General features: G+C 31.1%; 1 pseudogene; it reads right to left on the reverse strand.

Annotated features, from left to right (window-relative positions):
• Window positions 1-2642: 2642 nt before the first annotated feature.
• On the reverse strand, window positions 2643-4346 carry LOC107841400 (annotated as a pseudogene).
• Window positions 4347-13232: the final 8886 nt, after the last annotated feature.

Genomic DNA, 13232 nt, shown 5'->3' on the forward strand with positions numbered 1-13232 from the left:
GGTTGGTTGACCAGAGTTATTGGAGTTAGTGATGGTGGCGGTGGTCTTTTGCCAATTAAATTTTGCGAAAAATCAAAATTGGAAGAATTAATCTGGTGGAGAATGGAGGGAGTTTATTGTTGTTGCTAATTTTCGGTGCTAATGGAGAAGTTTCTCCATTCTCTTATTATTGATGTCAATGGTGAAGAGGAGAAAACTATGCTTCCTTCCCCTTTTATTAGTCATATATTTAAAAGAATTGTTTCTTTATTTTAAAAAGATAGAAATTTATTTTTTAAATTATTTGAGTTCACATTCCATGTGTCATAATTTTATTCGTTGTTGTACTATAATATCCGTGTGTAAGTATCACGCGTTTTATATTTTGTGCTCATAGTCATTTTGTGTTTAATCGGCACATATTTCTTAATATTGATGTGTCTAATAGAAAAATAGGTTTATTGAGGGTGCCTAAGTGAATTCTCTGAACAAGTTTAAGGGGCAATCGATAACTTATAATTCTTAAATTTATATATATTTTATGATATGAACAGAAAAGAAGTGAGCATTCATTATTTTAAATTATAGATCCATCACGAAATGTATTCTTTGTCCGACTATATAATTTTTTTTAGCAATTACATCAAATTTTTTGTTGTTTTACTTTTATTTCTCCTTTAGATCCATTTCTTTCACATAAAATTCAAATTTAAGTAGCAGGATACTTTAGTCCAGGCGCTCAAGAAAACATATAATGAACAAGTATGGATGGAGGGAGTAGTATCTTAGTCTCAATTATGTGACACAAATGTAATTTGGTGCTAATGAAATTTTCTATATGTTTTTAAAAAATTTATTTATTAATTATTATAATTTATAGTACTTTTAAAATAACTTTTATACTATATAATGTCAAAACAATAATTTTTTTTAGAAATTATGCAATTAATGTTATCTTTTAGACCAAACCAAACACCGCCTAAATCATATGCAAACATAACTATCATAAGCATTATTAATACACCATATTTAATTTAATTCTTGTACACCCTACCAAAGGACCTCTTAGTTTTGCCCACAGTTTCTCTTTTTAAAATAATTAATTTATAGTTAATCATATTTAATTATAGTTATATAAAAATTTGTGTATCTTAATTAATTATATTTTTTTGATAATTTATTTATATATACACTGGGATGTATTTAATAACTCGGTGTAACCATTTGCTGTAAGGATACGTATTTACTTTTTTGTTGTATGTACTTTGTGAATCACATCTAAAAATAATTTTATATATATATATATATATTATTTTTTTTTAGAAATGAACCACCAAGTACCTATAACAAAAAAGTAAATAGTTATTTAACCCAAAGTACATACGAGGAAATTGTTTTATATATAAAATTAGTTTGCTAATGAATACTTCTAGTTCTTTCCAAACATTTAACCCAAAAAAAATTCCAAACATTTCTAAACCTTTCCTATAGAGATGCTGCAGCTAATACAAGTCATACGAGCATCCATGAAATATTGACAGAATTGAGATTGAATAGATATATGTGGAATCCTTTTCAGGTATTTCGAGGGTTAGAATAGAATTTTTTACTTGTAAATATATTTATGTGAAATTATAATTAGCCGGACAAGCAATAAAATTTGTCAAGTACTACTCAACTTCTTAAGTTTTCTGAGTTGATCTAAGGCACTACGACACTACTTACTTCACTAGTGCTCCAAAGAGAAATACAAAAAGAGGAAAAATGGAGAAAGAACCCATTTTTGGAACTTACTTTTTTTTTTTAAAAGTTTTTTGGCTCCAAAAGAATTTAAGAAAAACCACCATATATATGAGAAAACAAACGAAGGAATTTCATTGCAAAGTGAACTGAAATTTCTGAACCTGAACAAGCAGACCAAGTATGTATTAGTCTTGATACTTTATCATTGAACAAGGAATTTCTAAGTAATATTGTAGTGTTTGAGTATAATAAAAGAAGTGTTTTTAAGGCAAAATCAATAAATAGTGTATTTGTATTATCCTCATTTGATCACTACTTTTCCTCTCTTTTGATGATGAGAATGTTATGAATAATCATCTAACAGAGAGTTTAGATTATTTGTTGAAATGACTCTGCATACTAGATTAGCTTAAGCTGAATAGGTGACTCTCAATGTGTTGAATATGACACTAAATAAAAGGAGTTAGCGATGTACAAATTTTGTTTTGAATCCTATTTTGCAAAGGATTATCTAAAAATACTATTAGTTACAAGTTACTTCGCAATTAATTAGCAAAAGATGTGTAGCTAATTCCTGTTTTTTATGGTAAAGAAAGCAAAGCTATAATATGGATCGGTTATGCTTTTGTTGGAGTTTACCACAGTGACTTTAGGATTAGGACGAGTGAAGTTTCAACACTTCATGACAAAAAAAATTCACAAGTTTTTGGTTGTCTTTTTTTCTAACCTTCTTCCATTCCAATGGTACTATTGATGGACAAATCGTCTGCAATAATCCGCTAAACATATGTCCTGCATATAGAAAATAAGTGGCACTTGAGAATTCAGTCACCGTAAACATAATTGATGTATATATCAATCGTTAAGAGCGCAAATTATATTCTCAACATAAATGTATATTCACTTCTTAGAATACACGACTAATAACTTAAGTGAAATGGAGTACAGATAATTCGTAACTTATTATGACCGAGTACTAAAAATATCATCCGCAATTTAATCTTAGGAAACTTCTTCATGTCAAAAAACTTCTTGAACCAAACTTTGAAGTCTTTGCCTCAAACCTCTATTTTGGAAGGTGTCTGGCATGTTTATAATTGTTCTCTCCTATATTTTAGTTAGGTATCTCACTCCATCAGGAACCTTCTCTAATTTTTTACAGTCTCTGACTTCTAGATGAACTAGATTAGTCATGGATCCTGTCTCGACCCTTTAGGTTTCTAAATTTTGCAGCGCCTGAAGTTTTAAGAGTTTTGAGGAGTGGAAACCCTTGGGGATAACAACACATTACCTTGCTAGTGTACGCATTTCCAAGTAATAATAAGGTAAATAGTTTAGGCAACTTTTGTAGAATGAGCATAGGTCTTCTTTAAGTCCACTCCTTCTTAAGGTTAACTTGGTGAGGCTTTGTGAAAAGAAGTGGTTCTTAGTTAGGTTACTTATATGTCCTATTAGATCTAACTAGTAGAGATGGTCACAACCTAACAGTTGCTTCATAAGGTTAAGATTTTTTTCTGAATGAAAATTGTAGTAAATACAAAAGAATATTTCCCTAAGTCTCCCCGTTCTAAGCGTGATATGTGTGATGATCTCTTCTATTTCGTCAAAATCCAGCGGTAGAACGACTCTTAGTTTCTGTAGTTTTGCTAATTTGAAGAGATCTCTAAAAGGAAAAACTTGTGTATCAAAGTTCTTCAGTATTTCTAAGTTGCTTAAAGGACTCAATTCTAACTTATGTGTGCTCTAATGTGAAGAGGACAAATATAAGTTCCGCAAGTTTTGAATCTTCTGAATAGTACTTGGTAAAGTCAAGTACGATAAGAAATTCACCCTCAAATCAAGTATTTGTAGGTAATTAAGATTACCTACGGACGATGGTGGTCCTTGAAAGTGTGAATGCCTTAAGCTCAGGTATCTTAAGTGCACCAAATTACCAACTACTTTGGGTAGAATTTACTCGAAAGAGAACTTCTCAAGATCCAAAACCCTCAACATTATGAAATTATTGCATAGACATTCGAATATAGGTAGGGGATATGCTGTGACTTCACATCTTTTCATTCTTGAAAAAAAAAGTTGATCTAACATGTTGAAATGACTTATCATCAGTAGAGAAATAGTTTTGAACATTATTATTGTCTATAATGATAGATATTCTATGTATTGTGCTTGTTGATATTGTTTTAGCTGAAGAAGGGCAGGACTACGATTGATGCAAACATTAAGGAGAAACTGTCTTCAGAAAATTTCCTCCTTTGCTTTTGACAAACATGTATCTCTCATGAGATTATGAAGTTGACAAGATTTGATCCTTCCAATTTTTTTCTCTAGTTGCACCTGAACTATGTACCTTTGAGATAACTCATGCAGATAATGTTCCCCTATCTCCATTATCATTGTCTCCTCTCCTAAGTTACATTCTAATGATATAATACCTTCAGCAGCCGATAGCTGATACAACCTTCGTGCTGAAATCTTTTGATCCTTCGAAAAGTTTCTAATTACAGAAAACATGGCTTAAGATGATATTGTAAATCATAATACCTTAAACTCAGGACACCGTGAATTCCTACATCATGTTCAAAACTGTCACCACTCATGTTTACGTTAAGGTTTTGACTCATTCTTATCCACTCTTATTTTAGTTGTCAAGGATTAGTGTTTTTATTAACAATTCATTTGTTAAATAGTGGAGTTTTTATGTCTATTTAAGTTCTACAATTACAAAATGTGTTTGGGAAGAATTTGGGAAGAATTTTCAAATCAATAGCACTGGGAGGAGGTGCCTTTAGGCAAACTACACTTACAGGGGGAACTATTCAAACAACTCAATAACTGGATAAATCAAATAGCCCTACCCTTGATGTTAATACCGGTAATAAATTCAACTATATCTATTAGGATTAGATTATTTAGTTATTTGTCAAGTTGAAATAGAAAATATTTAACCTTTGAAATTTTCATTTATGTTAAACTTGTAAAGAGAAAGATGGATATTAGCTCACTATTCACACTCACAATTGAGATTGTAAATAGTAAAAATACTAAATCTGTAACAGTAATTGTTTTGTGAGCTCATAAATATTCTAATAATTCAAATAAATGATATTAGCTCTCTGATATTCTCTCTATTTTGTCAATGTATTTCTTGACTTAGGCCTCATTTATTTATACTTAACGGAGGTCTGAATCTGAATGATTTAGGCTTCAGACCATTAATGTATTTCTTTTTCATTATTATTTTGGCTCTTAATAGGTCTCAGATCTGGAACTAAGTCTTAATCATTAAGAGGTATTCTTGCGTTAGATAATATTCACCACCGCACTATCAATAATCATCATTCACCACCTTTGTCACCACCACCATTGTCAACCATCACCTAGCCACAAACTACTATCACCACTAACCACATCCACCATCACAACCACCATTCACAATCATAATTGCTACTCACCACTATTTTCAGCCTCTACCATATCTGCCACCTCTATTATTTAATTATATCCACCTCTATCACCATCATCAATGCCAATGCCAATGCCAACACCTATATCATCCAATACTAACTACTAACCAACTCATCTATCACAATTAGTGCCATTGCTAACTACCACTATCATATCATCAACATCCACACATTCTTTGTCCATCACCACCACTATTTTCACCGGTGTCGCCACCTATACCACCACTTAAACTACCATCATAGCTATAGTATATCTCTACTAATAATCATCTCCACCATCGGAGCTAACAACATCTCCAACTACCACCAACACATCGTCAACCATCATGTATTCATTTTTAAGATATCACAATCAACACCTCCAACTACTAACATCAACCAACTTCACATCACTACCACCACCACTACCAATTGTCACCATCATAACAGTCACTACAATACCAAATATCTCTACCATCACAACTATCACCACCAACATTACTAATCACTAACATTAATCATTACCACCACTACTATTATTACAAATCATCTCTATTATCACTAACAAATATAATTTTTTTCAATAAAATAATAATTTTATTGTATTCAATCAAATATTTTTCTAATATATAATTATTTTTATTTAAATTATATTTTTATTAGATATGCAAATAAATAAATATTACATATTTAGATATTGAAAAATAAATAGTCTTAACCATTCAATTTTCATATATGAAAACAACATCTTAATCATTCAGATATGCATTCAAATTCAGATGTCCAAATCTTAATAAAAACAAATACAGCCTTAGTTGGTTGTTAAGACACAACATAATAAAGAAAAATTTAAGAATTTCCCATCTTTGTCCTGTGTATTTTTGAAGGACAGTGGAGTCAAGAAGATCAAAGGCTTAGCTTGGATAAGAAACATCTAGTTAAGCACTTAAGTAAAGGGGATTTGGAGGCTGACAAAGTAATTGAGCATAAGACAAACCATAAAAAATTAGCAACCGCTATCACTTTAGACTCAAATTTTGCTTGTCAAAGGCCAGCACCCTGTTCTAGGGACAAAAATATTAGCTCAAATTCTTTGGATATCTATACTGACAAATCCCACTCAATAAGCAGCTGCATTACATCGGAGAATGGTGAACAATGTTACAAGAAAGAGTTGTGTTTAGTGATTCCTTAAGAACCATTACATCTGAAGCCTATGGAGAAAATATTTTTAAAGTGCCTGGTCCAGTACATGGTCAAATTACAGGGTTATTATTATCTCTAAGAGTAAATTTAAGGAAAATTTATGTTATAAGACAATCATCAAAGATGGAGGTAAGTGTTTATAGGCAATCAGAAGTTCAAAAATCTTCCTTAAGTAAATTGAGTGTAGGATTTTCTTCAATTCCCTATGAAGAAAGGGATATTGAGAGAGAAAATAAAGAGAAAACCCCAGATAGAAGAAATATACTCCAATCGTAGAAGTGGAAGAAGTTATATGTCCAAGGCTCTTATTCATGCTCATAAGAAAACTTTTATCCCTAAAATGGTTACTGGAAGATCTATTTCTTCATTGTCTGTTCCCAGTGAAACTAATAAAGCAAAGGTTCATACGAATAATATACAAAGAAAAGCTTTGGTTCCTCAAATAACTAATGGACATTTATCCTTAACTTTGGTCTCAAAGCCTAGTGAAAAAATTGGAAGTGGCTAGTATAGAAGGGTTATGAGCAGTGGTAAAGAGAATGCTGTTGTAAGAATGGGTATGAGCCAGAAGTCAATTTGCAAAGACATCTAGGGGTATAGTACAAAATTCTCCAGTAACAAAAATGAGATTAAATGAAGTTGCTAAAGCACAAAGTCGAGTGGTGTTATAGTGAATCTAGTTAACAGGAGGGAGGTTACGTATCGTGCAAATTTAAAGCATAAGGTTTTCTACTAATAGAAGAGTGAAACCTGTATGTAAATAGTACACACACTACCTCTTCCATTCTCTACTAACTGTGTAATGAAAATGTGTAGATGACATGTAGATGGTCTAGTGTTATCAAACTGATTTTGTAAGGTTAATCTTATTGCCATGCTGCAATATTTCAAATGATCTAGAACATATTTTACTGTTTGGTACATGGAAATATTGAAAGAGGCTTAAAATTATTGTTGCATCTTAATTATTCTTTTCAGCAGTTGATCAAAAATAGACTGGATATGTTCTTTACTTCTTTTTCTAATTAATATGGTTTGTTGTTGTTTTATAAATATATCTATATAAATATAATCTGTCATTTTTAGACTTAGATGGCATTTTGAATTGATATTTTTTCATCGTCAGATAATTCCACTAGGCACAGAAAAGGTCGTGGCAAGACTAGAGGGAAAGGTCTTGAAAAAATGAAGAAGGCTATGGGCGACAAGATGGAAATAAAGTTTCATATTGGTAAAGGAACGCCGTCAAAGCCAAGTCAAACAGTCAAACTATCCAATGAATTAGGGACAATTGCTCAGAATTTTATTCCACTTCCAAACAAGTGGAAGTAACTTATAAGAGAGGAAAAAGATGCAACACTAATTAGATGCCACGTGAGTATTCTATACTCTTTTAAAACTTATTACATGACAAACAATACTTTCTTTCACTCTGGTGGTGCAAGTGCTATGTAATATGGATATAAATTAAAAGATTACTTGAGGGGCTAAAAACACTGGCATACAACTTATAAAGACTATTTGCTGCTATGAGTTAAACATAAGAACATTGTTTTATTGCTTATAACAATTATGTTTGGTATATCATAACAGTACTTGGGTCGTACTAAAAGCTTATATACAGATATACTCTAAACTTCATTGTTTTTTTATATATATTGAGTCTAAAACATCAATTATAGTGACAACATCATTTGAGTATAACTGATTACACCAAAAATATAACAAAATATGGTTTAGTTTAACTTTATGCACACTATTCTCTATGCTGTCAAAACACCTAGAGTTCCTTTCTTTTCAAATCACCCACCATATTAAAGTAAGGATAATTCTCCATCTAGCTGTGTCTTTAGTATGGACGTCTACCTCCTCCTATAGTTTTAGAGCTTTAGTGACTCTACCCGACATAGTCCAATATATGCCTTTAAGGATAAAAAACATTCTCCATAGTTGCTAAGTATGTTTGCGGTGTAGAAATAGATGGTTTACGGTTTTTGAGGTTTCCCCATAGGAAATACCTATAAAATAAGGTTATCCCCCTTTTTATTACATTATCCTGAGTCAGTAGAAGACATATAAAACATAAAATTTTATTGGGAATTCTGCATTTCTAGATTTATTTCCATGATGGGTAGGATTCTGCAGGCTTGGTTGATCCATACACTTTTATGTTGTGCCTACTTTAAATATGCCTTTGTTTCCATCATTCCACCATAACAAATCCTTCTCTACTTGAAGACCATTAAATTTCCATTCCCCCATTCTTCTTCTCGATTGCTACTGATTTCCATTTTACCAGGTGAAAGCCTTTCTTCTCTTTGTTTACTTGCCACAAGAATTTTCTCCTTATGCTATCCAACCTTTTAATGACCCCTAGAGGAATGGGATTTTTAACAAGAAATTTTATATCATGTGAGAAATAAAATAACATATTTGAATGCTGTATCAAGCGTATTATGCAAATGCTCTTCCTTAGACAATCATTTTAAAAGAGGAAAAAAGAAAACAACATTCAACTATAAAGTATCCTTGTTTGTGCTCTTTGTATTTTATTTTCTTACACAGTCAGATTATTTTAAGATTTCCTTTTGTCTGATTTGAAATACCTTAACTGCATGCTAAGTGGTTAGAATACAGTAGTGATGTGATGAAGATAAATGACCACTAGAAATTACTCCATTTTCACCTTAAAGTAATATTGTTTTGGAGCAACTGTGATAAAGTACACAAAATGATAGGATTTCTTAAGGTTACATATACATTTGGGCTGTCATTTGAGTGTTGCATGTTAGCTCATTGGGCTACAAAATATAGGACTTGAAACTAATTTATTCCACATCAGATTAGTATGCTCAGATAAAAATTTAGGTTGATATAGCTAGACATCCTACTATCACATCAAATATTGAAGGCCTAACACCACGTAAACCTCTATATTCTCTCAGTACGTAGTAGGACTATCATATTTTTAAGCTACAGAAGAAATCAATGCTAATAGTTTCTTGTATTGAACAAGTAACTAAGGTGCATTTCCTACAGTGCTTGTCTTTTAAATCAACTTTTCATCCCTCAAATGGTATTGTCTTATCCAATTCCAAGTCCACATATTTCATATTAATACTTCAGATTTACTAAAACAATAGACTACAACATTCATATGCATTTCGAAGACGTCAAGATAAAATATCTTTCTTTGACTATCTGCTAGACATGATTCCAAAATGACTTCCTCTATGTCTATCAAAATATGTCCATCTTATGTGAAACATTAGTTTAAAAATAGAAGACCTGCATTCTGCATTTATGCTATTCTTAAATTAATTGATTATGACATTTGCTATCTATTTAAGTAATCCAACTTCTGTTGTCATTCGTTTTAATTACAATATATCAATCAACTAAAATTTACATAGTTCAAGTATGACAACTAATTGTATACTAAGATTTTTTAAATCAATGAACAACCTTAGGTGATCGGGGACAGAGCCTGAGATAAAAGTTCTATTTAATATCTATAAATTATTGGAACCCAAGAACTTAGAAAGGACTAATCTGAACCTATAGATTTCAAATCGTGGGTACAAAATTCTTGAACTGCAATCTCTTCTTTTAAGAGAATTAGAATTTTAAAGTACTAAGAATGTTAGCAAATGTTATGATTATGATTTTAATCAAAAAGGGATTTCGATTGTTTTGTGTGTTTCTTCAATACTTATTTGCTTTTAAGAGAGGTTTGACATTAATTTTGATGAGCATTATGTGAAAGATAGTTGTGAGGATCTTCTTAAAAATAGAAGTCGACAATGGTGCTAAAAGTTAAAACAAAAATTTTAAGGCTCATAAAATGGAAGTTGAACAATTGACCTCAGAAAATTAGAATAAGATTTGTGACATAGGGAATGATACGGAGCACAAGATAATTTATATTCATGTTATTCTCGTTATTTAAGTTATGATGTTTATATTTTCTTTATAAAAATGATGCAAAATAAACAATTCAAATCAAACTAAGCTTAAATCTAATCATTTCATGGGATCAAAAGCATTTGTAGCAGCTCGTGCTAAAATTGTAAGTTATACCATTTTAATTCTTTTTAATAATGACACTTTGGTACTATTTAATGCTGTGTTATTTGATAAATAAGAGAATAGGTATGTAAGTTGTAGCCAATTTCAGTCAGATACCTATAAATACTATTTTATATTATTTTCTTGTTATAAAGGGTGAAAAGGAACATAAAGGTGTAGAACCTGACAAAATTGAGTTCTACAAGCATACTCATTACGCGAGTGAAAAAGAATAGTCATCTGAAGAAGCTGAGACTAACTATGTAATAAATTAATATTTTTGTAACATGCCATTGCATTTGTATGATTAATATTCTTTATGTATTTTTTTGTGTTAATATTTTATGCAGAACAACATGATAGGTTTGAAAGCTCTATACACTTTTGGAGAGTCTTTCATGACTATTGATGAAATTGTAGATGTTGTACTTAGTACAAAGTCGGGATACATAAAAGGTCTTGGTTATGGTACTAAACCTAATATTACAAGGGCAACACAAAGGAGAACGACAAAGTTAGAAGACTCCCTAAAAAAGGCAAAATAGGAAGCTGCTAAATCCCAAAATGAGATACAAAAATGATTAAATGCAGCTGAAACTATGGTAAAAACCTAGCAATCATAGATACAAGACCAGCAATGTCAAATACAAGACCAACAGTCATAGATTAAAGCAATAAATTTTCAATTGAATATTGTAGCATCACGCCAAGAGGAAATGCTTAAGAAAATGCAACTTCTTATTATCCCATCGTTGTCAACTTTAGAAGTAACAAAAATTTATACGATAAGTTCTATTTAATTTCTCTTTATTAAATATATAAATTATGTATCATTTACTATCTCATGTTTTTTCTTTAATGATGTTGCGGAGAGAGAACTCCATCAGAATGCCAACTTTAGGTATGTTTTTATGTTTATTTCACCAACTAAAACTTCATGTTTAACGAGAATTTATACTTTATACCATATTTGTTATTTATATTGTAATAGATTTGTAAATACCTTACATTCTCAACAAAATGATTCATTCAGTTTAACTGTCTTTTTGAGTTCTAATGCCTTCTTCCTTCTTCTATGGTAGATCAACAAGATAAGGATTACCAAAATCACACCAACTAACAATGAAAAACTATAGAAAATACTTTTTCCTTTCTTTCCATCTCAGTTTTTTCTGACTATCCGCAACTACAACTAATGACTCCTAATATCTAAAGCCAATCTATCCAACTATCATTTTTCTTTCCTTAAAGCACTCTACACCTTTGACAATTGACATAACTCTAGAATCTGGTTGTAATTCTTGCTCTGCTTGCAACTCTTCCTTGAGAATAAGCAAATTGTTACCAGTTAGATGAGCATCTTCCATGTATCCTAATTGCACTCTTAGTTCTATTTATGGGTGGATATAAATATTGAAAAACCAAAATACCGAACTGAACTGAATTAATTCGGGTTTTCAATTTCAGTTTTTTGGTTTAGTTATAGTTTATTTTTTTTTATAAATTTAGTATTTTGATTCGATTTTCGATTTTTAAATTGACGTAATTCAATTTTCAATTTGAACCAAAATTTTTAAAATACTGCTAAATTTATATATAACTATCTAAGCCTAATATTTAGGCTTTAGCCACTAGATACAACCCAAATATGGGCTACTCGCTAGTCCACTACAACCCAAATAATATAATAAGGTATTACCCTATTAGCTATTTTTGATTTACAATAGAATTAGGCTATTTTCTTGGCAGTTAACATTTACTTTCAATAACAATGTCTTGATACAGGGCTTTGATTTTGTTATATATGTGTATTTGGTGCTTCTGTTTTCTTTTATTCCTTTTTCCCATTTATAAATGGTTTTAACATATGAGCAAATGTTGGTGTGTTTTATATCCATGCTGGCTGGCAAACATTTCTTGCTACTAAGAAACATCGATAGACATTGGACAAGTATCTATTCCCTTGTGCATTGAATTTGTATGCCTATAAGATGGGCAACCTAGAATATTTAAAGGCAGTAGTACTATGTACTATAAAAAACACTTATGAAATCACTGAGAGAAGATAAATTAAGAACATAGTGATTAGTATGTATAGAATGAGTTTTGGAAGGAAAGTGGCTCAGTCTATATTACACTTCCTTTGTCAACGAGGTTGATTGGTTAGATTTCAAACCTTATGAAAATAAAAAACCGAGTTTGTGAACATAGACTCTTCGCTCAAGTAAAGCATATCAAATAAGTAGTATTTAGCTGCTAAAAGTAGGTGTAGTCATAGAACGACATGTGGAAAACAAATGCAGTATAATGATTAGCGTAGCGAATGATGCTGGAAAATTAATCTACTTAAGAGTACGTTTACTTGTAAAGATTTTTTTATCTTAGGCTTATTGGAAAATATAGAACTTTACTGCTTCATAAAACAACTGGAGATATATTGGGGAAAAGAATAGTGATATAGTAACTTGCCCCGAAAAATGGAATCGAACCCAGGTCTGATTTTGGTTTGTGGCTTTGTGCTGACGCCTAACTGTAGCATGGTGATTGGAGACAGTGAGTTTGGTTTGGAACAGTGAATTTGGTTTGGTTTAAGTTGAAGAATAAAATTTTTAATCTTAAAAAGTAGTCCATTTATAAATAGAATTTAGCCTAGGCCCAAAACTGAAAAACAAAAATTATATTACCGAACCTAATTCCATTTGGTTTTCGGTACTCATAATTTCAACTCTGAAAACTGAAAAAATAAAAAAAAAACCAAAACTAAACTAAAATTTTAAACACCCACCCCTA

This window comes from Capsicum annuum, unplaced genomic scaffold (genome assembly GCF_002878395.1).
Source record: "Capsicum annuum cultivar UCD-10X-F1 unplaced genomic scaffold, UCD10Xv1.1 ctg2933, whole genome shotgun sequence".
Taxonomy (NCBI): Eukaryota; Viridiplantae; Streptophyta; class Magnoliopsida; order Solanales; family Solanaceae; genus Capsicum; species Capsicum annuum.